The sequence below is a fragment of the Pipistrellus kuhlii genome, unplaced genomic scaffold (genome assembly GCF_014108245.1).
Source record: "Pipistrellus kuhlii isolate mPipKuh1 unplaced genomic scaffold, mPipKuh1.p scaffold_m20_p_8, whole genome shotgun sequence".
In the NCBI taxonomy this organism is placed as follows: domain Eukaryota; kingdom Metazoa; phylum Chordata; class Mammalia; order Chiroptera; family Vespertilionidae; genus Pipistrellus; species Pipistrellus kuhlii.
In genome coordinates, this window is record NW_023425584.1 from 18,418,735 (window position 1) to 18,442,120 (window position 23,386).

Sequence of the window (23,386 nt, forward strand, 5' to 3'; positions counted from 1 at the left end):
TGTCTCCTCGCCAAGGAGCTCATTCCCAGTAGCTTCCCTGTCACCCTTGATGCTGTTTGTGCCCCCAGGAGCCACACAGGACAAGACTATGGCCGGGACAGGTTTGGCTCAGGATAGAGCGTCGGTCTGCAGACTGAAAGGTCCCGGGTTCGATTCGAGGCAAGGGCATGTACCTTGGTTGCGGGCACATCCCCAGTAGGGGGTGTGCAAGAGGCAGCTGATTGATGACTCTCTCTCATCAATGTTTCTAACTCTATCCCTCTCCTTTCCTCTCTGTGAAGAATCAATAAAAAATATGTTATAAAAAAAAAAAAGAGACTATGCCCTCTGCCCACAAGGAGCCCTGCGGGGACTTTAAAGCAGTGTCACTGCCACTTAATGGTCCTTCCCCAAACCTTAGACCTCCTGTGATGACCCCCAGTCCCCAAGACAGCTACACGGTCCTGCAGCCTCCCTCCTTCCCTCTCAGTCCCGTAGCTCGAGTCACACTCTGGCCATCTCTCTGCCGTACCATCCTCTCTGAGCTGGTTTCCTCCCAGCCAGTCCTGCCACCATCTTTGGCCAAATGACCGGAGAGGAGCTGCACAACAGAACAGAAACAGTTCAGGCCTGTGTTCAAATATAGCTCCGTGAGTGACCCGATCCCTCTGAGCCTCCATTTCCCCATCTGAGAACGGGGCAGGGGTGGGGGTGGCTGCCAGCAGCAGCTACTTGGAAGGGGTATTGTGAGATTTCAATGGGGCGTCTGTAAGAAGCCTGGCACAAGGCACAGCAACAGGCATCGACTCAACGAGCTGCTTACAACCCTCTGTCCTCCCCACCGGCTTCAGGATAAAATCCAAACTCGGGGCAGATACTGCAAGCTACCGGCCCGATCTTATCTCCCACTGCCCCGTCCCCAGCCTGCGCTCACCAACTTCCTCCCCCAGGAAGCTCTGCGGACATTAGCAGCTTTCCCCTCCGCTGACCTTACAAAGCCCATCCATCACCTTCCATCACTTGATCCTGTCTTCCCTCCCCCAGCAGAGCAGCAGGTCTCCAGTCAGGAGCCAGCAGCACCTTTGCCCATCTCGTGTCTCCATCACCCCTGCCCACAGACTTTCCCCGTAGCTATTTAACAAGCCACTCTAACGTCCCATTGCAAGTAAAGAATGTCCCAACCTTCCAAAGAGTTCAGGTATTTCAAGCCATACCCCAGAGCAAATTCCAACCTCTGTCCAGTCCTAGGGACTGTCAGGCCTGGCTTTGGTCCCAAAGTATGGAAGGTGAGTCAATAGCCCAGGGGGGAGACCAGAGGCCATTTCTAAGCTTTCTCTGGTGACTTTCTCAGATGCAGAGTTTCTCAGTTGGCCCCTAGGCCTACGATTTCTTACTTCTGATCACACCTTCAACTTGTGATTGCAAAACTGTTCCTTGTGTATGTCGATGGGAAGCTAGCTTTCCATCTTTTCTTGCTTGCTGGCTCCCTCCCTTCACCTATTGATTATCCAAGAGGCCTCTCCCCCTGCTCTGATCATGACGACAGGAAGGTCTGACCACCTGCCAAGAGCCATCCCCATTGCTCAGGACTCCTTCCAGCCTTCCGGCCCCTCCACCCATTTCCCCAGGTTTCTGAATCCCCTCAAAGTCTGGCCTGTAGTGGACTGTCCAGTGGCACCCCCACAAGCTGAAAGTGAACGTCCACCCTGGAGGGCCCCTGTTCTCAGGACCCAGCAAACGCCTCCGGGCCCTGCAAGTTCAAGACACAGTGCTGGACCTGCCCTCGGAGCAGTTAGAACAGCAATGCACAATCCTTCATCTTCCAAGATCTTCTTTCATTACCTACCCCACTCGATTGTTTTAGGATGTCGTTTATGAGCTAACAATTTGCTTTCCATTTTTAAAGAAATTACTCAAAGCCCCCAATGAAAGTCCAATCAGCAATCATATGAGATGGTACCCCCTGCACAGGGCACTAAAGCCAGTGGAAGTCTGAGCCACCCCACTAATTCCCTTACAGGGTATTTAATGAGGACCCCGCCGTGTGTCCCAGGCTCAAAAACCCATACACACACGCAGTTTCCAAGAGGATTCTGCAGTCCTGACCCTGGGGCTGGGGTACCTAGAGCAGCCATAAGCTCAGCACTGAGGACTGCTGATGAGTCAGTCACACAGGAGGACGCTGAGATGTCAGTGCCTTGGCCTTACAGCTCTCATCACCCCAAGGGCTTCCATCCCGGGCCCCACCTCTGCCCCCTGCTGATCTGAAAGTGACCTGGTCTAATGGAGATGAAAGCCACTGCGCTCCCCTGGGTGCTGGGAGAGGTCTGTTGACAAAGCCACCAGCTGTCCCAGGCCAAAGCCAGGGCGACGGGCTCCTCCCTGCACCACCCAGACTGGGAGCGTGTTCCCGCCGGGGATCCTGGCAGCAACAGAAACTGGACCGTCAAAGAGCTCCAGGCCCAGGCTCCAACCGCGTTCCCCTCCTGCTCCAGCTGTCCACAGCGAGGACCAGGGCAAAAGACCTCGCCCGCACCAGCACCGCCAGAAGGAGCATCACTTGGGGGTAAGGGGCGTGGGGAGAGGGAGCAGGTGTCCTCCTAATTTCAACTGAAAATGAAACTGTGAGTTCAGTCATAGCAGGACCTTACAGGGCCCTGTTAGTTGGGACTCAGGCTGGGGGAGGGGAGTCAAGTCCAAGTTCCACTACTTCCCACCTACTTGATCTTTGCCATTCTGTGCCTCAGTTTCCCCCTCTGTAAAATGCGATTAATAGTAATGTCAAAGAATTAAATGAGATCCCATAGGTAAATCAACTAGCCCCGTGTCTGGCCCGTACTAAGCATGCAATAAGTACTTGTTGAATATAGACAAGCCACTGTTCTTATTCCATCCTTATTCTGGCAGATACTACATTGTGCCCATTTCACAGGTGAGGAAACTGAGGCTAGGAGAAGGTAAGGAACCAGCCCAAGGTCACATAGCTGGAAAGTGACATTCACCCAGGTCAGTATGAACCCCAGACAAGGGGCCAATACTACCCCAGGCCATTCCAAATGGTATTTCTTTTTCAGGGGGTGGAGGGGGTGGCAAAGGGGAGGAAGACCAGCACAGGGGCGTGACTGGAGTATATCTCCTCACCCTGGCATGGCTCCCGGCTGACCCAGGTGCTCAAATCTGGGAGAAAGCCGGGAGGCCGGTCCCCAGACTCCCCGCCTGTCCCAGCACCCACGCGCCCCTCGCGCCCACGGGCGCCCCCTCCTCACCTGGTCCCCGGGTGTCACAGGGCAGCGTTCAGACGGGCGCTCCTGGCTCCTGAGGACCTGCGGGGAGAGGGGAGCTGGAGCTCGGGCCGCTCTCAGCCCGGGGAAAACCGGTCCGGCCGCCTCAGCCTTCCCGAAGCGGGGACCCGGCCCCTAACCCCCTCCCTCGCCAGACAAAAGTTTCCCCTGTTTGGGAGCCGGGGAGGGGGAGGGGGCATTCCTCGTGAGTGACATTATGCGTGACCTACAGCTGCCGCGCTGCCCTCCGCGCACCCCGGCCCGGCCCGGGCCCCGCGCAGCCCCCCGCCCTTTGTCCTCCCTCCCCGGGCGCGGGGCCCGCCGCCCGCCCGCCGCACCGAACTCGCAGCGGGGCCGCCGGGGCGCCGCGCGGCCTGCACGCCCGGCTCGGGCCCCGCCGGCTGGGCGACCGGGGACCGGCCGGTTCCGGTCTCCGGGCCTCCTACCTGCCGCGGCGGGGCGCTACCCGGGCAAGGGGGCGCTCCGGGCGGGCCGCCGGGCGCCGGGGTCCCCCAGCATGGCGAGCGCCGCGGGGATCGGCCCGGCCGGCTTAACCCCTTCGCGGCCGGCCCGCCGCTCCCGCCCCCGCCCCGCGCCGCCGCCGCCGCCCCGCCTCCGAGCTCTCCTCCCCGCTCCTCCCCGGCCCCTCCCGCCGCTCCCAGCCCCCATCCCGGCCCCCCGATCGGCGCCGGGGCCGTCACAGCCGCCACTCCTCCCGCGACCGCGAGGCTGGGGTCCCCCTGGAGACGGGAAGTTGGGGCGATCTCCCTCGCCCCCGCGGACCCGCGGAGCACAGACCGGAGAGCTCGCCGCCCGGGCCCCCAGCCCCGATCCTCGTCCCCCTCCGGCCCGGCGCCCACCTTCCCGGGCCGCGGCGGGGGAGCGGCTCGATCCGTGACGAAGCGGGGCGCCGGGAAGACCGGCTCCGGGGCGGCGGCGGGGTGCGGGGGCGCCCGGGGCGGGGGCGGGGGCGGGCGGGACCCCGCGGTGCTCTCGGGGCTGGATCTCTCCGTTTCCACCCGGATTCTCCCTCGGCGCTCCCGGCCGATTCGGTGCTGCTCGGCGACCACGTGACGCTGCTGCCTTTGACCCCGGCCTCGGAGCGGGTAGGGGGCGGGGGCCGGGGGGTGTCAGATGCGGCACCCACGAGGACGGGGGGCGGCTGCCCGGCGTCCCGAGGGCGGCGACCCCGAGGAGACAAATCCAGGGGGAAACCAACAAGTTATTCGGGGTCAAAGGGAGAACAGCGCTCGGGGGTCGGAGATGCTTCAGCGAGAACCTGGGAGACAAAGACCCGCGTCGTCCGCCGCGCCTCCGAGGGGCCTCGGCTCCGCGGCCACCGAGCTTAGGACAACCGCCCTGGGCCTCGTCTCAGGGCGCCCCGACATCCACGTCTCTGCTGGAGGGACCCTCCTGGGCAGGCCTTCCATCCCCCACCGCGCACCCCGCTCCCCACCTTTGCCCTGACTCCAGCGTGATTATCTGGTTCATGTACTGGTTTCGCTGTTACCAAAATGTCATCTCCCCCAACAAGTTGTTCCCAGATGAATCCCCGGGGCCTGGCACACAGCGGGCAGATGGAGAGGTGGATGACCTTGTGCCAATCTCCTCTCCCACTGAGTCTCAGTTTCCCACTCCCGGTGTTATTTCAGCCATCGCCACAACCCTGCGCGGGCAAGGTTACAGAGCCCGCCCTCAGCAGACAGATGGGACGACTGGGCCCTGGGATGAGATGGGATGAGATGACTTGTGGGAGTCTCCCATGTAGCCTGCACTCAGATCGGCCTGCTCCAGACCTCAGCTTTCTCCCTCAGGGACTCGGCCTGTAAAGGGGGCGTGGGGAGAGCCTTAAGGGGCTTGCTTTGCTAATATGTAGACCATCAGGCCCCTCCTTCCCCCCCCCTCCCCAACATGCTGATTCCAGGCAGGTCTGGAATGAGGTGGGGCATATTTGGAAAACAGCGCATTGGTGATTTCCTAAGGACCTTCAGAAGCTCAAGATTTTCTAACTGTAGAAGCAAAGCTCAAAAACATCAGCAACCAGAACAGAGCAAAGGGAGGTAGAGAAGCCAAGTTTGACCGTGAGAGCAAAATAGACTCATCCTGGTGCCCCCAAAGGGTAATGTCCTGTAGTGAGGGGGAAGGGTATTCAGCCAGCCCACTTATGTCTCAGGGGAGGGGCTGGGGGATGGGACCAAGCTTCTGACTCCCAGAAAGGTCCACGTGACAGCTTTGGACTTAGTGTAATCAGACAGGACACAGCCTAATGGCAGCAGCCACAAGCCTAAATTGCAGGCCATCTTCAAAGATAGGTTTGTGACTTCTGGTACATACTCCCACCACCCCAGCAGGATGACTAGGGAAATCAGCATCCACCAGCAAATTCTCCTCATAAATCCATGTTCCTGCCCAGCCAGCCAGCATAGCTTGTTGAGCATTGACCTATGAACCAGGAGGTCACGGTTCAATTCCCCGTCAGGGCACATGCCTAGGTTTCCAGCTCAATCCCGTGTGGGGCATGCAAAAGGTAGCCAGTGATTCTCTCTCACCATTGTTTCTTTGTCTCTCTCTTCCTTCCTCTCTGAAATCAATTTTATATATATATATTTAATCCATGTTCCTGTAGTCCATAACTGGTCCTTGAAGATGGTCTGGCTCTTAGATAAGCTAAGCAAGGCCCTAGAATCTTACTCATTCATAGCTCTGCTTTGGAAGACCATTTCCATCTGCATGAGGCCCTGTGAGCACCTTCTCTGTGCCCAGCACTGTGCTCCTGGCCAGGAGACGCAGCGTGTAGAGAGACATGGGTTTGGAGATGCTGTGTATGTCCCTCCCGGCATCCAGAGACGATCGGAGCTGAAGGCACGCTGGGGACCCCCAGGGCAAGTGCTAAGGCCCGCAGTAAGGGAAGCAGAATGAGGGAGTTTTGGGGGGTGGGAGGGAGACAGCCTCTGACCAGGAGCAAGAAGAATGGGTGGGATTGGGATAGGGAGATGGACATTCTTGACACATGGGACAACCTGTGCTAAGGCCACATGGAGAACACTCTGGAAAAGTTGAGTGTCGAATGGACGTGTGTGTGTGTGTGTGTGTGTGTGTGTGTGTGGCAGGGTGAGAACAGCAGAGGAAGCAGGAAGGAAAGCATGAGAAAGAAAACTGGACAGGAGGGTTAGGAACAGATTGTGAGCGGCCTTGTGTGAGGTGCTCTGCTCACTGGATTATCTGAGGGCCTCCCTGGTGCAGTGAGGAGAGTGGTAGCTGGCAAAGGGAGTGGTAAGAGCCACCATGTGGGAAGGTAGAGAGGAAGGAGATCACCTGAGATGCTGTATCTTACCAATGGAGCTGCAGGTCCACTGTTTTGGGGAGCACCTATGAGTGGGGTGACTCCCTTGTCACTAATGGCTCTTCCTATTCTTTTCAAGTCTTCAGAGTTGCTGTTGCCCAAGGCCGTCCAGCTCACTGTCACCCAGAAAGCCTGTGAGAAGGCGAGGCCAAGGCCCCGCCCCAGGAAATGGCCTCCATGGGTCTGGTTGAAGCCAAGGACTTGCATTTCTAACCACACCTGGGAGGTTCAGCAGAAGACTGTCCTGCCCCTCCTTTCCCTCAGCACCTGTCCATACCTCCCAGAGCTTTGGGGGCCTTCATGCTGACAGCCCCCCCTACCCAAACTCTCTTCTCAGCCCTAAGCCCCCCCATCCCCCCACTGCCCACTTGACACTCCCCTTTGACTGTCCCAAGGGCACCTTTCTCCAACTCCATAAGGCTAAGGCTGGACTCATTATCTTCTCCCCTCCTCCTGGGTGCCCTTTCACACATGTAGTCCAGAGATCTGACTCCAGTCCCTGATCCCCACATCTTTTCCACCAGCCAGTCCCACAGTTCAGCCTCCAGTTTTTTCTCTAACCCAACTTCAACTCTTCGTCACTGCCACCCTTGTCTGAGCTCCATCTTGTCTTTGCCTTGCATTAATGTCTTGTCTTAATGACCTCTTAAATACTCTCCTACCTCCCGCTTTGCCCATTCTTTTTTTTAAAATGAGTTTTTTTGTTTTTGTTTTTAAAGAGGAAGGTAGATAGAGGGAGAGAGATGGGGGAGAGGGGGGAGCATTGATGTCAGAGAGAAACATCCATTGGTTGCTTCCCATATGAACCCTGACAGGGGATAGAGCTCACAACGGGTGTGTGTGTGTGTGTGTGTGTGTGTGTGTGTGGGTGTGGGTGTGGGTGTGTGCGCACCCCCTGACCAGGAAGCTACCTTTCAGTGCACAGGATGGTGCTCAACTGATTGAGCCACACTGGCCAGGGCCCACATTTCCCGTTCTAATTTACTTGTGCCTGTTTCTTAAAACCACCAACAGCTCCCCATTACTCTGCCTTGTTGTCCAGTCTCATCTCTTTTCCTAAATGGTCTACACCCCCTTCACCTTTACCTAATTCTTTGTGAAGAGTGTGGACTCAAGCCAGACTGTTTGGGTTTGAATGCTGGCTTTACCACTTACAAGCTGTGTGACCTTGGGCCAGTTTTTCAACCTTCCTGTGCTCAGTTTCCTGGCCTCTAATGCAGGAATAATAGTATGCACTTCATAGGGCTGTTGTGAGAATGAAATGAGCTAAATATGTAATACCCTCAGTGTGGCCCTGGCCACGTAGTTTAGCTGGTTAGAGCATCATCCTGATATGCCAAGGTTGCAAGTTCAATCCCCGGTCAGGGCACATATAAGAATCAACCACTAAATGCATAAATAAGTAGAACAACAAATCTGTTTCTCCCTTCCTCTCTCTCTAAAATCAACAATAAATTTTTAAAAATGTGTTTAAGTTGTAGAACCTTCAACATGCTATCACGTGATAACACTGCCTGCGTTTGAATGCTGCCTGGGTTTTCCTCATGTTTCCTTACACCCCTAATCCAGGCCATGCTTCCTGGCCCACGCGTCACATCTGCCTCTTCATCACCCTTTAGCTACGTGTCGGCTGCCTGTCTCTCCAAAGCGCAAACTCCGTGTAGAGAGGACCATGTTTATCACAGTGCCAGGTGCAGGGCAGGAACCCGCTCACATCGCCTGACTATACTGGCGCGATGAATGTCAGCAGATTAGGCATAGAACAGAGGACACTGCTTTTCTACAAAATACCCGTCAGTGGCATTTTATTCATTTATTCATTCATTCATTATGGCCCTGTCCTCAGAGACAGCCATGTAAATGAATCAGAAGCTACATTGCAGTGTAACTGTTGTTATAATGATCTGCAACAATTTCGTTTCCCAGGAGGTCTTTGGAACCATGGAAGGAAAAGTAACTGAAAGCAAGCAGGGCTGTCTATTTGGCCGGCACCCCCGGTTTCCAGCAGGGAGGTCTGTAGAGCAAGAAGGGTGGTCTGCTCCCCAGGGCATGCGGGCCATCTACTCTCTCCAAGACCTCCTATTCAGCCTTCAGGGCCCCACGTAAGCAGCATTGTCTCCGGAAGTCTTCCTGCTCCTGCCAGGGCTCTGAACTGCCCGATCCTGGCTCTAATGATTTTTTGGGACTATAGTGAGATTTGTCAAGGAGAATCCAAATTGCACGTTGTTCCCTTCTTTAAAAAAAGTAAAAGGTGACTGAATGAACGTGTAACTACATGTTATTTCGTGTTGGACTTCAGTGGAGGTAGAAAAATAGACCTCCGTCAGACCATGTGATCTGATTGTGGTTTGGAGAACATGGTCACCGTAATTACAACATTGACCACATGGTGTGAGCGCTCTCTCTCTCTCTCTCTCTCCCTCCTACCCTCCCCCTTCCCTCCTTCCTCCCTCCCTTTCTCTCTAAAATCAATTAAAACAAAATTACTTACTCTGGAGCATGCCATACGCTTTCCCTTTGTTACTTGGCAGCATGAAGCTCAGAGAGGTGAGGCAAATTCCCCCAAGTCACCCAGACAAGAGCGGTAGAGCGGGTCTCAAACCCAGACCCATCCATCCAACTACAAGACGAAGTTCTCGTCACTATTTGACTACCCCTCAGGGTCCAGGTGTCATGAGGTCCCACCTGGCTCTGTGCTTGCTCCCCTGCTTCCACGGGGCTCCCTTCTCGCCCTCCCCCCTGCACACCCGCTGTCAGCAACGCCACTGCGTTCCTGAGCCCTGCAGCTGGTTTCCAGAGCAGCCCCATCTCTGGGGCCAGGCTTCCTGTTTCAGCAGAATCTGAGGATGTGTGTCACACCTTCCCGGCCACCCTTACTCCCAGGAGCTGCCGCTTGGCCAGACTCTGCCGCACAGTCCCTCCCGGGGGCAGCACTTTTCCTGTTGTTTTTTATAAAGCATTTTCCAATTCCATACACCAATCCCTGGGGACTCTGCAGCAGTCCTGAGAGGTGGGTTACAATAGAGGATTTCACCCCATTTTACAGATGAGAAAATGGAGGTTCAGCCAATCTATGGGAAATCCCCTCACTTTGCAGGAGAGCCGAGCCGTGCCTATACACATTTCGGGCCACCTGCCCGCATTCTTCCAAGTGTCTGGAGGGTGCAACTGGACCAAGAGAACAGGGATGGGGCATCTTTAGAATCCTCACACTGAGGAGATAATGGCTTTTGCAAACAAATGTAAATCACTTAATTCCCCTTTTTATGGTGTTCATTGTGATGCACCAATTACAACCTGGCAAAGAAAAACACTTCGAAGCCCCGTGTGGTCTCTAAATGATGTGACAGCAATCAGCTCAAAGTCCTCTGGGGCAGGGCGGGGCAGGGCAAGGCCAAGTTCAGCCCCAGCGTCAGTATAGCAGGTGCCTAGGGCCAGAGGGGGACGAACTTTCCCAGACCTCACAGCTGCTACTCAGAGGGCTCTGCCCTAACCCTGCCCTCACCCCAGGCCATGTCTCCTCCCCTCCTCCACCATCTGACCTCCTCATTCTTCATTCTTTCACTCGATCACCTGGAGTGAGATACTTTCAACAGCACTCAAATCAAAAGATTATATTAGCCCTAGCTGGTTTGGCTTAGTGGATAGAGCATCAGTCTGTGCACTGAAGGGTCTCAGGTTCGAATCCGGACAACAGCACATGACCGGGTTTCGGGCTCGACCCCCAGTGTGGGGTGTACAGAAGGCAGCCAATCAATGATTCTCTCTCATCATTGGTGTTTCTATCTCTCCCTATCCCTTCCTCTCTGAAATCAATATATATATATGATTATATTATTAATCTAGCCCTGGCTATTGTCATTCAGTGGTTAGAATGTTGGCCTGCGAACTGAAGGGTCATGGATTGGATTTTCAGTTAAGGTAAGGAACCTGGGTTGCAGGTTCAATTCCCAGACACATGCCTCTCTCACATAATGTTTGATCTCCCTCTCTCTCTCTCTCTCTCTCTCTCTCTCTCTCTCTCTCTCTCTCTCTCCCCCCCCCCTTTTCTTCCTCTCTACCCCTCCCTCCCTTTCACTCTAAAAAGCAATCGAAAAAATATCCTCAGATGACGACTAATAAAAAAAGATTATATTAATTATTAATTTTTAAAAAGGGGTGGGATTTCTCGACAAGATTCCCACGATTTTTTTAGTTCGTTCTCACACTCCCATGGGGTAGGAGGTAGGCATTACAATCCCTACTTTCTAGTTCAAGAAACGGAGGCTCAGGGTCCTGGTACCTCCACAGCAGAGGTCCAGAAAAAGCCCACCAGTGAAGCAGAAAGGGATTGGGGGGGGGGGTCACCTGGTCTGGGGGTTGCTGCCCACTCAGTCCTCTGTGGCCACTAGTCCATACACACACATCCAGCCCGCTTCGTTCATTTGCATTTTTCTACTGAGCCCCCTTTCGTCTTAGTTTAGGATTCCAGAAAGAATTCAGTGAGCAAACCAAGGCCCAAGAAGGAGCAGGGGGAGAAGCAGTGCCCCCATCACAATGACAGAGCTGAGCGAGGACAACTGGAAAGGCCCCTGCCAGTCACCCTGCCCCACTGCCCCTGCGTCTGCACATCAGAAGCTGAGGAGTTGGCACTGGCGAGGCAAGGACCACCGGGGCCAAGTCTAGATGCCATTCCCGGACCCTTGGAGATGTGCCAGCATGAGGGGCTGGGAGGGGGGAAGTGCTGGCTCCAAGGGGGAATTGGCTCTGGGATTGGCCTGGTGGCCAGACTCTTGTCTGGGGCTATCTGCTCCAACAGGCACGGACATTCTTATCATTCCAAAGGTCCTCCATTCATACCCACCTGTCTGGACTGGGACTGTCCTGAGATGGAGCTGGAGTTGAGGGAGAGAAGAGTGAGGGAGACAGAAGGGATATACCATCCCCCACCCCTCCCCCTGCAACAGCACAATTTACACTCATATACCACCCCATGCTCACCCCACACACAGCACAATTACTCATATACCACCCCACACTCACCCCCCACATCACAATTACCCTCATATACCACCCCATGCTCACCCCACACACAGCACAATCACACTCATATACCACCCCCACGCCCACCCCCCACACAGCACAATTACACTCATTCACTCATATGCTGTGCACACACTCACCACCCCCACCTCCCTCCTCTGAGTGATTAAGAGCTTTGGAGCCAGACTGTCCTGTGTTGGAATCCAGAGTCAGCCCTCACTCATGGTCACTTAACTTGGCTTCAACTGTTTACTTGGAGAGTGGGGATAATAGTACTTACCTCAAAGGGTGGTTGAGAAGATTAAATGAGAAGCCACTTAGCACCATGCCTGGCATAACTATAGTCATTACTGTCATTTTATCCAGCACTCCTCTATTGTACACACACACACACACACACACACAGAGGCTAATGCCCATCGATCCTCAGCCAGATGACCCCCTCAGAGACCTATCACCCTCTGATCCCTCCACTCCAGGCAGCCTGGGGCCCTCACGGTCTGGGTATGTGCCAGGTGTGCCCAGCATCCCCTCTTCCCAGAATGCCCTCACTGCCATCTCTTCACAACTGCCCCCTTCCCTTCAAGCCCCAGCTTCAGGGCCTTCTCCTCCAGGAAGCCTCCCAGATTGCCCTCTGATTTCCTCCACAATTGCTGAGCCTCTGAGTGAGTCATTGCCACTTGGTAATGAGACTCTCATGCTGGCAGCGAGAAAGCCTCTTCCTTCTTCCTCCCCAGAGTCTCTTAAAAATTAAAAAAAACAAAAAACAAAAAAACACTTCCCAGGAAGCTTTGGGGCACCTTAAACCGACCTCCTGATTCCTGTGTCACCCCGAGTCCTAGTAACTGTAGTCACCCATCATCATACATCTTCCTGGAGTTGGAAACAGGGCAGGGTGTAGAGGGCCTGGGGGACAGGCCAGCTGCCCAGTGGACAGACAGGATCAATGACAAACTGGGAGAAGCTGGCGGGACCCTCAATCCATTGTTGGGGTCCCAGGAACAGTTCTGCTGAGGGATGATGGGGAATGGAGAGAGTCCTCTGGAGCTGAGGGTCCCTGGTGAGGGAGGTGTCCCCGAAACGCTCCTGTATCAAAGGTGCTGAGGTTTGCCCTGCAGAACTCCCCACCTTTCATAGGGAGAGGGAAGCAGATTTCCGCTCCCCATGAAAGGTGGCCCTGGAAGGTGCTCGGGAGCCAACCACGAGGTTGGAAGAAGCTTCAGGAAGCAGATCCCACACACCGATGTGGGGAAATTCATAGCAGTCCAGAAGCCCAGCAGCTTCCGGGGCAGCCACTTCTCCACAGGGTGACAGTGGGTGAAGGGAAGGGCAGGCAGACGCAGTCAGCGGTGGAGGATCCCTGTGTTGGGTGGGAATAGGACCAGAACTCTTCTCAGATTTTCCCAGCTCTGAGAGTAACTGTCTAAAATTCAATGTCGTAAAGATCTGGAAATCTGGGTTTAAAATTCTGACCCTTTAAAGTTCTGAAATGTGGCTCTGGATGGATAGCTTAGTTTGTTGGAACGTCATCCTGATATGCCAAGGTTGCAGGTTCGATCCCTGGTCAGGACACATACAAGGCTCAATAAATTAATGAATAAATAAGTGTAACAAACCAATGTTTCCCTCTCTCTCTCTCTCTCCCTCTCTCTCTCTCTCTCTCTCTTCCTCTCTATCTGAAATCAATTTTTTAAAAAATGAAGTTCTGAAATGCCACACATGAAATTTATTTTTAGTAGATATGTTTTAAAAAGTTAAAAGGAACAGGTGAAATTAACTTTAATAATATATTTAACCCAATTTACCCCAAATATTTTCATTTCAACATGTAATTAATATAAAGAAACAGTGAGAAGCTTTCAGTTCTTCCTTTTGTACTAAGTTCTCCAGACCCTCTGTGTACCTGACCCGCAGCACAGTCTGGCTCAGGCTGGCCACATTTCAGGCGATCAGTGGCCACACATGGCTGTGGCTGCAGTGTTGGACTGCACAGTTTAGAAACCTAAAATCTATGACTCACTTTCTTAAAACTCTAGGAAGCTGTGCCTCTGAGATTCTAGAAGTCTGTGGCACATTAAGCGTCTGTAATGCTATAACTGTGATTCCACCAGATTAAAATGTTTCCCAGAGTCTGCTTGTGGGTAAGTCTTCTCCCCACGTGTTTTTCATGTGGAAAGAAATCCAGGCCCCTGCAGAGCCCCTGGGAGGTGAGGGAGCAAGGAGCCCACCCCCCAGCTGTCCCCACCATCTGGCCCAGCCCGGGAAAGCCGTGCGGGCATGCCCTATGCCTGGGTGCTGGCCTGTCCCTGTACAGCAGCCTCGCCAGTCATCCCTCCAGCTCGTCATCTCTCCATCCAAGCGCTGAGCCTGGAAGTGAGAGTCCTGCCTTTGAGTCCTCCAGGGAAGGGGCATGCCCTCCCTTCCTCCCTCCGTCCCTCACTTCCTCCCTCCCCGGTGTCTGTCCACTCTGGAGAGCCTCTGAGGGAGAGCTTCGGAGGACGGCTGCAGTAGATGGAGCTGGAAGTGCGGTTAAGCCCACGTGGAGTCCCCTGCGGGTGGAAATGGTCTCCATTTGCCGGAAGCTACAGCCTGGAGGGCAGAAGTCAGAGACCCACCGTCTGGGGCTGGGAGAGCCAGAAGGGCCCTGAGGTCATGTGATCTGTGCCCCACTGGTGCAGATGGGGGAACAGGCCGGAGAACAGAGGGGGTTCCCTGAGTCAAGCACAAGGAGAGTGTGTCAGCTAGGGGCTCTCCTCTCCCTTTTCCTAAACTCCCTCTCCTGGCTCCACTTTCAGCCAAAGTCAAGATGCAGATCCAGCTCCACCGCATGGCAGGGAGGCGGTGGGAAGGCCGCTGGCATAACATGCATTTGGGTGATTTCTTCGATTTCGGATACTTGTTCCAGGTCCCAACCCTGCCCCAGGCTTCCTTTGCTCCAGGCCCACAGGCAGGAGTCTGGGTGAGGCAGGAGCTGCAGCCAGATGTGGAGGGTCTCAGTCAACACAAGGACCAGCCTCCGCTCTGTTATCCAGCTCTGGATTCCATTTCAAAGTCCTTTGTAGCTACAGTCCCCTTTTATCCTCACAAGAGCCTGAGGGGAAGGGTGGGCAGGAGGGCTTGCCATCAGCACACAAACTCCCAGCACTAACGCCTGCAGAGGGCCAGTGCTGGGGCTTGGTTCCTGTTCCATGTTTTGCAGATAGGGAAACTGAGGCCCAAAGTGGGGCTACGACCTTTCTCAGGCCACAGAGCTAGAGGGAGGCCCCTGAGGTATCACTGGCTCAGCACCCATCCAGGGAGCCCCCCACCTTGCTCCGCTCCCAGGTACCCAGATGCTCTGCAGCTGAAGAGCCACATGACAGGAGTCACCTGCACTCACAGTTTCCAAGCTGGACTGTTTCCCGGCTGGGTTTCCCCTCCAGGGAAAGCCCCAAAGCCATCTGAATGGTCAGGAGGATCAGGGAGGAAATGGTAAAGTTCCTGCTACGGAGGGCAACTGAACAGCCGGCCTTTGGCTTCTGGGATCTGGCTCTGCTGAAGTGGAGGGGGCAGCAGGTGGGGCCGGCAGCATAAAGGGAGACCTGGAATCCAGATTGGAGAAGCACAAACTTAGGAGTGAGGTGGGCCTGGGTTCGAGTCCCAGGGTTGCTACTCAGCAGCTGTGTTATCTTGTGGCCATGACTTCACCTGGGCTCCCTCTTCTGTTAACTGGACTGTCACCCACCTCCAGGGTAGTGGGAGTCAGTGCTCACAAGCTAAGCCCATGGCTAGCACTGAATGAATGTTAGTTCTCGCCCGCATGCCCCTCCAGGAACTGATCAGGCCCTGCCCCCTCCAGCTGCTCCCCTTGGCTGCCATAAATATGGCCCATAAATATTTACTGCATAAACAAATGAATGAATGATTGCTGCCAGCCCAAAATACAGCCAAATATAGGGGAAGGCTTTGAACTAGTCTATCAGATCTGACACTGTCACAACTCAGTAGGTGGCCTCGGGTTTTAAGGAATAGAAAGATAACTAACCTTTGCAAAGCACTCACTGTGTGCCAGGCTTTGTGAAGAAGCTTAAAGCACCAAGTTCTCCCAGCAGCACTCCGAGAAGGTGTGACTGTTGCTAAGTGGCCCCGTAGTCACATTGCTGGGTGTCAGCCACGTCTAGATGTGGACCAGCCACCCTGTCCTCAGGGCTCCTGGTCTTTCTTAGGGGTGGCCAGGACCTCTGGGGGAAGGGCTCCCCTCCCCAGTTGCCTGCTGCTGCTCTCAGGGTTTCCCGTGAGTTTTGGAGGCTCCTGCAAATCAGACGAAGTGGGCGCTCTGCCTGGGCTCAAGTCTGTTGCCTGGGCTCTTTATCAGAGACTAATTCTCACCATTTTCTGGGTGTTTCCTGCCCAGAAGGAGGAAGGAAGCAGGGGCTCCAGATCCTTTGTCCTCCCTCAACTCATCCTCCCCCTCCCCTGCCCCGACTTCTGGACCTTCCTCTTCCTTGTCCAACCACTGACCCTGAATGTGGAGTTCATTCCCAGGCAGACTTCACAGTGCGATAGCAACAATAGCTCAGGGACATGGTCCTGTGCTCTGCCAAGAACCAAAGTGTGCTTCCCTTTCCTGGTGGGCAGATTTGGAGAAGCCTGGCCCCCAGATGGAGGAGGTGGGGGTCGGGAATGTGCCAACAACTGACATCAGTTCACAAAGAGGCTCCGCAGTGATGGTGCGGATCATTCCAGCCAGGCTGCTTAGATGGTTTGATTGCCATCACCCAGTTTAACAGAAAAGGAAACTGAGGCTCAGGAGGAATAATTGACTCATTCTTGATTTTGCAGACATTTTCAGGCAGAAGCAAATGTTTATCCCAGTCTCCAAAGATTTATTATAATTATTATTGTAATAACTATTAATATTACTGAAATGATTTACCAAGCCCTGACTCTGCCAAGAGCTTTCCTCTCATTGCCTTATTTAATCCTCTTGGTAACTCAACAGAGAAACCCATTTTACAGACAAGGAAACTGAAGTACAGAGAAGCAAATCATCTACCCAAGTCCAGTATTTGCACCCACAGGGTATCAAAGCCAAATTTGAACTCAGCCTGTCTGGCTCCAAAGTCTCAGGCCTTACAGGCAAGACAGGGCCTGGGGGGGAGGAGTCATTTTGTTTCCCAAAGCAGGGCCTGGGATGAGCCTGGCCTTACCCCCTGCTCACAGACCTGCTTCAGCTGGTGCACACAGCTCCTGGGAGCCCCTCAGGCAGCAGGCCCTGGGAAATGGGGCAGGCTGTGCAGGACTTTGGGCACGTGGGGGGCACGTCTGAGTAGCAGCAGCTCATGTAGCAGCAGCCCCTGGTCTAGGTCATTGTGGCCCTGGGACACTTCACACATGAGCTCACACATATGTGCACAAATTCCTTTCCTTTTCCTTCCTCCTTCCTTCACCAAATACCAGCTAAGTGGCCCTCGTGTTTCCACACACAGACATTCACTTCTTTTGCTGGCCTCCCCAGCCAGGGGCAGCTATATCATTTATGAGGCTTAAAGCAAAATGAAAATGCAGAACCTCTTGTTCAAAAATTGAGAATTTCGAGAGAGTAACAGCAGAGCACTCAACCACTCATGGGACAAAGAGCAAGTACAGACGTGGCATGCCCATATGCCCATGTGCCACCCTGTTCCACTCATCTCGTTCCTGTCCCTCTACCCATCCCTCCTACCACCTTATTCTCCACTTATATCCTCACACATCAAGTTCTTTCCCATCTCAAGGCTTTTGCAAAGGCTGTCCTCTTGGCTGCAGACCCTTTTCCCAATCTCCTCTCATAATTGGGTCTTTCTCATCATTCAGGTGTCACTCAAAGCCACTTCCGCAGAGAGGCCCTTTTGTCCCCAGTCTAAAGTGGCCACCTGCAGAGCTCTCCATCATGTCTGCTGTTTGTTCCTTCCTAGTGTGCATCACAATCTGTGACCTCACGTGTACTTGTCAGTTTACTACCGTGTTTCCCCGAAAATAAGACATCCTCTGAAAATAAGACCTAGCGCATGGCAAGATAAGACATCCCCTGGAAAATAAGACCTAGCGCAACTTTGGGAGAAAAAATTAATATAAGACACTATCTTATTTTCGGGGAAACAGGGTATGTATTGTCCATCTTCCCAGGGGCAGGGCTGTCCTGCTCAGGACTGGATCCCCAGGGCCCAACCCAGTGCTCAGCACATAGCAGGTATTCAATGACTATTTGTAAAACAGAGAGTGCATAAAAGCATGCATGGGCGCAGACACCCTGACATACCCCTCCCCCACTCCTCTACCCCTCCCACCCTCCCTCTGCAACCAGACAAGCACAGGGGTGCTCCCTGAACATCCCTGCCCAGACACCCCAACACTAAGAGCTGATGAGACCAGCGGGAGACCCAGGAGGGAGTTCCCTCCTGGATCTGAGGCCTCAAAGCTAGGACAGTGGAAGTGACAGAGTCGGGAGAAAATGAGGAGAAAGAAGGAAAAGAGAGAGGGCGAAGGAGGCCGAAAGGAAAGGAAAGGAGACAGAGCTGGAGGAAGGAGGGAAGAGGCAGACAAGGAGAACGAGTTGGGCTTGGTGCTAATCCTGTGCCTTCTCTTTATTAGCGAAACTAATAATTACTATTAATACCCAGCCCCTCCCCGGCCCTTTCATCCAGGCTGGTGGGGAAGTTTTGAAGATGAAAGTCTGGGGGGCCTCTCAGGTGCAGGTGACAGAGCTGCACAAACAATAATTAGACTTGGCAGCCCCCTCCTCTCACCCCCAACCGCCATGTCCAGGATGCTGTGCCACCTGACTCCACGCCTTTCCAGGTGGGCATGCAGCAGGAGCTGCTCTTGGGCCTGGCCCTCCTGTGAGAGACGCTGGGTAGCTGCCCTTGGAGGGGCGGGGCTGTCAGCAGAGACAGTCCTGGGGGAGGTGCCAGCAAGAGGAACCTCATACCAGGTGGCACTGAAACTAAGGAGCCCTGCCTTCGGCTGAAATTACAGCCCCGTCCCCACGGCTACCCCCACCTCACCCTGGGGGCCTGTGTCTCTGGCCCTGCCAGATGGCAGTGAGGGACATACCACTGGGAAGGAGGATCTAACAGACAAAGAGAAGGAGTCAGCATGTCCATCTCCTCCACGCAGCCCCAAGACCACCCGGGGCCCTGGTCTGCGGCATCCTCAGAGGCTGTTCTGTTCCACCTCTCTCACAGAGGCCTCTCCTCTCCTGCAACAGTGACAGCCACCAGCCAGGCTCCCCCGAACACCTACAGTGATGGGTCCTCGCCACCTCCTGTTCTTTGTTGAGCTGCCTGGACAGTGAGCTGTGTGATCTCATCCAATCCCTTGACATTAAGTACAATCTATAAGCTCCTGAAGTTACATCAGTAGCCCCCATCTTTCCCATGTGCTCCAAATGCCTGCCCCATTTTTCTACTTCGATGTCAATAAGAGGGCCCAAGCTTAATTCCCACCCTCCTCCCAGGTCATGACCCCCCACTTGGGTTCTAGGCCCCATGGTCTATCTATTGCCCAGTCTTAGGACCTGTGATGATCCTGACTCCTGCATCCAATTCACCTGTAAATCCTGTAGATTCTGCTTCTAAAGTGCCTCTCAAATCTCAGTGTTGTCCTCCATCCGCACAGCTGCCATCACGCTCTGAGCCACCGTCATGTCTCGCCTGTGTGACCATCGTCACCTGACTCTCCAAACCACGCCAGTGTGGACTTTGAAATACACAAATCAGAACATGCCATACCCTGCTTAAAGCTTTTCCCTGCCTTCCCATGGCCTGTAGAACATAACTCATGCTCCTCACCAGGGCACACAGAACCCTGGCCTCCCGGATGTCCTCACCTCTTTTCCCCTCTTGTGCCCACACCTCCATGCAGTCCCTCAGGCTCTTCTCAGCCAGCCGCTCCCTCTGCCCCAATGCTGGCTGTTTCTCCAGCCCTTCTCATGGCTGCACCTTCTCACCCTTCTGGGCCCTTCCATAAAGTCCCGTCTTCCCCTCCTCAAAGGGAGCGAGCACACCCCGTAACCTTCTCGGGTCTGCCTGTTTCCTTCATAGCACTTACCGCACCCTGCAATGATAACGTTGTTGGCTGGTTTACTTGTATAACAGCTGGCTGGCCCCCTGCTAGACTGCTCCAATGCCTGTGCTACCCATTGCTTCATCACTCTCCAAAGCCTACCACAGTGCCTGGCACATAGTTGGTGCTCAACCAATGTGTGCTAAGTGAATAAGTGACCCAGGATCTGTTCTTGCCATTGGGGTGACCCAGAGCAGGTCACTCACGACCTGGTCCTGCGGTGTGGCAGAGTGCAGGGAGGCCTGCATCAGCATTCAGGAGACCTCTTAAAAATCTGTGTCCATTTATACTACTGTGAACCAGCTGAGGGACCTGAGGCACATCCCTAACCTTCTCCGGCCTCAGCTTCCTACTCTGGAAACTGTGTGTGTGTGTGGGGGGGGGGGGAAATCTGAGCTCCTTGCGGTGTAATGAGGCACAAAAAGGAGTAATACACCAAGGCCATCCGACAACACAACAGGGTCTCAGGTGCATGTTCTGACTGAAGTGCAGATTTACACACTCTCCAAACCAAAGCCAGTATCCCGTCATTTCCCAGCAGTGTGGAGATCAGGCGCCATCTAGTGGGCACATCGGGGAGTGCAGTCATTCTTTTCCTCTCTTGTCTGTTCCACTTAGGGTGGGACCTGCCCTGATGGTCTTCACTGGGGAGAGCTGGGCCTAGGAGCAGAAAGGCTGCCTAGGAAGGGGGGCGGGGGGGAAGAGACGGGGGAAGGGGCAAGAGGGGAGTGGGTGTGCTTAGCCTCTTGCCCACCATCATAAAATGCTGATCCTGTACCCCCCCCCCCCCCATGGGCCCATCCCCCAACCTTCGAGCTCACCTTCCTCTATTCCCTCCCCTCTGTCACAGAAAACTTCACAAATTATTCTGAATGACCCAAGTTTTCCTTTGACTCAAGAGTTCCCCTCAGGCAGTTTTCTCAGCCTGAGAATTCTCCCCCACCTCTTCTCCCTGTCCTGGCTAAGCCCTACTCCCTCACTGGGCTTCTACTTAAATGACCCCTGGCCAGGCTAGAGCTGCCCTCGGCTCCATAGGCCCCAGCCCTTATCCCACCATTGCTAAGTCTGTGCCACAAGCTCCACATTTCTCGCTCGTGTTCCTGTTAGACAAAGACCTTGGCAGGGGCCCTGAAATGCTCCCCTCCACATACTAAGTGTTGAGAGAGTCTGGGGCCCATTCACTTAGACTGCAGGCCGGTCACAGCCTGTAGAGGACAGACCTTGGGGTAACCAGGAAGAATGCTGGGTGCTCCTTCATCTGCCCCCCACCCCTCCAAGCCCCAGGCCTACTCAGTGCAATTGGTTTCTGACTCCTGGCTGTGTGTCTAGAGCACATGTGTCAAACACAAGGCCCGCGGGCCAAATCCGTCCCGCCAGGCCTTGCAATGTGGCCCGCACTGCGCTGTCATCACTGCACTCCGCTGCGTTTCCATCACAATGACAGTTTATGACTGTTCAGTAAACCATTCGGCCCGCGATTTAGGCTGGATTTTAGATTTTGGCCCCTTCTCTGATTGAGTTCGACACCCCTAGTCTAGAGTGAACTAACTCGCCCCTCTGGACCACAGCTTCTCCTCCCTACTCTCTCCTTGCTCCCTTTTGCAGAACTTCCCTCCAAAGGGAGGAGAGGATGGATCCCACATGTAAATTAAAATGTAGATTGTTGTGCCTGGCTGGCATGGCTCAGTGCTTGAGAATCGACCTGTGAACCAGGAGGTCATGGCTCGATTCCCAGTAAGGGCACATGCCTGGGTTGTGAGCTTGATTTCCCACGTGGGGCAATCAGGAAGCAGCTGATCAATGATTTTCTTTCATCATTAGTGTTTCTATCTCTCTCTTTCCCTTTCCGATCATCTCTGAAATCAATTTCAAAGAAAAGAAAAATCACATGCTCTTCTCTAATGATCTTGTCCCCAAGCCCATCTTAGCCAGTCACTCCTATGGTCAATAAGAATATGTCACATGAGTGGATACACCATGAGAGGTGCCTCTCCAGCGTGGCTCAGTGGTTGAGCATCGACCTCTGAACCAGGAGGACACGGTTCAATTCCCGGTCAGGGCGCATGCCTGGGTTGCAGGCTCGATCCCAGTGGGGAGGGTGCAGGAGGCAGCCCATCAGTGATTCTCTCTCATCGCTGATGTTTCTATCTCTCTCCCTCTCCCTTCTCTGAAATCAATAAAAATATAATTTAAAAAACAACTATGAGAGGTGATTGTAAATACATTTCCTGTACTCACAGTGTTGGCCGTGCGTGGGATGGGGTAGGATGGGGAAAACAGACAGGACAACAGGGAAGTAAGGCCCTGAAGGAAGTGGCTCCACTGTTCCTCCAGCCTGACCTTCCAGCCCTCTCTCCTCACACACAGTACACCCATGCTACAGGCCATGTTTTCATTTCCCTGAACTCTCCAAGTGTCTTCCCCCTTCAGGACCTTTGCATTTATTATTTTTCTGCCTAGGCCATTATTTCCCCCTTCATTTAGCTGATTCCTATTCTGTTTTCAAGTCTTAGTTTAAATGCATTTCAGAGCTTAACACTGAGTAAGTAACCAGTAAAGATATATATACTGATTTTGCCTTCACATCTTCTTTGTTGCTCACATAATAAGGATGTTCCCACACATTCCTATCAGATTTCTATGCCAGTTAGGCACATTCCTGTAAGTAACTCTGGAAGTTATGGCAAAGATTATAATGGCACACTGGGCTTGGATATAATAGCCATCTCTTTGTCCATCAAGTTTCTCCTAACCAGCTGTATCCCATACATCGAACTAAATAGGCCCTCTGTTGGTGTGGAACAGGAGGGAATGGACCTCAGCTACCAAGGTACTTACGTATTCCTCAAATTCATCAGTCAGGTGAGGTTTCACGAATGAAGTTTTTCCTGTCCCACCATCATCAACCAATATAAGTTTGAACTGAACTTGAAACGCTCCGTGGACAGCCATTTGATGTCCCCCCGGCTCCCTGACTCTGGATAACTTATTCTTATTTTGCCCAGTACATAGTCCACCAAACTCTGATTACCTTTTTTTTTTAAATGTATTTTTTATTGATTTCAGAGAGAAAAGAAGAGGGAGGGAGATAGAAACATCAATGATGAGAATCATCGAAGGCTGCCTCCTGCACACGCCCCCTCCTGGGGATGAGCCTGCAACCCAGGCATGTGCCATTGACCAGAATTCAACCTGGTTCCCTTCATTCCGCAGACCAGCTAGGGCTGTTATTTAATTTATTGGAGTAACACTGTTTTTAAATATATATATATTTTGTTGATTTTTCCACAGAGAGGAAGGGAGAGGGATAGAGAGCTAGAAACGTCAATGAGAGAGAAACATCGACCAGCTGCCTCCTGCACACCTCCTACTACTAGGGATGTGCCCACAACCAATATACATGCCCCTGACCGGAATCGAACCTGGGACCTTTCAGTCCGCAGACCGACGCTCTATCCACTGAGCTAAACCGGTTTCGGCAGTAACACTGTTTTATAAAACAAAATAGATTTCAAGTATACAACTCTATAACATTATCTGCATACTGACTGCATCCTGCACTCACCATCCAAAGTCAAGTCTCTTTCTGCCACCATTTATTCCCTCTTTGCCCTCTCCCATCTCCCCCCACGCCCTTTTCCTCTGGCAATCACCAAACGTCTGTCTACAAGGGTTT

At 53.5% G+C, this 23,386-nt stretch overlaps 1 protein-coding gene and 1 long non-coding RNA gene across 4 annotated transcripts in view; one reads left to right on the forward strand and one right to left on the reverse strand.

Annotated features, from left to right (window-relative positions):
• NDST1 (N-deacetylase and N-sulfotransferase 1) overlaps nt 1-4,144 on the reverse strand; it is a 52,074-nt gene extending 47,930 nt beyond the window's left edge. The window contains exons 1-2 of one of the 3 annotated variants that reach the window (XM_045576814.1): nt 4,121-4,144; nt 3,246-3,302 (exon numbers count right to left, since the gene is read on the reverse strand). The gene's annotated coding sequence lies outside the window, so the exon portion shown is untranslated. Of the gene's footprint in view, nt 1-3,245; nt 3,303-3,706; nt 3,853-4,120 lie in introns of those variants that run through there. The other 2 variants (XM_036423394.2, XM_045576815.1) reach the window with 2 other exon arrangements.
• On the forward strand, nt 461-22,611 carry LOC118710747. The gene is made up of 3 exons (XR_004985511.2): nt 461-473; nt 9,231-9,235; nt 22,453-22,611. It is a non-coding gene; the product is annotated as an uncharacterized LOC118710747 (long non-coding RNA).
• The last annotated feature ends 775 nt before the right edge of the window (nt 22,612-23,386 follow it).